The sequence below is a fragment of the Crocodylus porosus genome, unplaced genomic scaffold (genome assembly GCF_001723895.1).
Source record: "Crocodylus porosus isolate Cpor-Errol unplaced genomic scaffold, CroPor_comp1, whole genome shotgun sequence".
NCBI classification, from domain to species: domain Eukaryota; kingdom Metazoa; phylum Chordata; order Crocodylia; family Crocodylidae; genus Crocodylus; species Crocodylus porosus.
The window spans coordinates 26,011,452-26,012,299 of record NW_017728910.1 but is presented as its reverse complement, the minus strand read 5'-3'; the positions used below and the strand labels follow the sequence as shown (position 1 = coordinate 26,012,299).

General features: G+C 51.8%; 1 protein-coding gene across 4 annotated transcripts in view; it reads right to left on the bottom strand.

Moving 5' to 3' along the window:
- Positions 1-848, bottom strand: part of TP63 (tumor protein p63) — a 96,549-nt gene that overhangs the window by 73,223 nt on the left and 22,478 nt on the right. The gene's annotated exons all lie outside the window — the stretch shown is intronic.

Sequence of the window (848 nt, the reverse complement as noted above, 5' to 3'; positions counted from 1 at the left end):
GGGTGCAAACTGTATCCTGCCCTGGGCATTTGCCCCTTGGAAGTGCAAACTGTATCCTGCCCTAGGCAGCTGCACACTTGGGGTGCAAACTGTATTCTGCCCCAGGCATTTGCCACTTGGAAGTGCAAACTGTATCCTACCTTGGGCAGCTGCACACTTGGGGTGCAAACCGTATCCTGCCCTGGGGATTTGCCCGCTGGACATGCGAACCCAGCATGTATACAACGTGCCTTTTTCCCTGAACCCTGAAGGCCCCACGTGCAGCCCCTGCCCAGCCACTCGGCTGTTTTGCTTTTCCAAATGACTGAGCTCCTGTCTGCGGCGGGTCCCGTATCCCGCGCGCTCGGCCCTGAACGCTTGCAGCTGAACCGCGCACTGGAGGGCTCTGCCTTCCCTTTCTGATGAGTGTCAACACAGCTGCTCTCCCCTCTGGAATGTAAACTCATATTGTTGTTAGACCTCCCTCAACCCCAGGTAACTTCCTCAAAGCCTCCCGCACTCGGTGGAGGTCCCCCTCCTTCTTCCCCTTGCAAACCTTCCCCAAAATCATCCTCAGACATTTAAACCTTTAAGCCCAGTTGAAGCAAATGCTCTGCTCCATCTAGTGCCCATGCAGCACGAATTGCTTTGGGTGTGCAAACACAGCACCTTGCCATGCTACCCACATTTCAGTGCACTTGTCTTTCTTTACATAACGTGTTTATATAGATACACCACATAAAGGTCTTTCTTCTGCAAAGACAAGATATCCAGAGCGCCCAATAAAGCGCAGATTCCAGCAAAGGCACCTCTGTTTACATATTATTTTAAAGAGGTAATTTAAGAAGGTTGTTATCATGCAGCGAGGG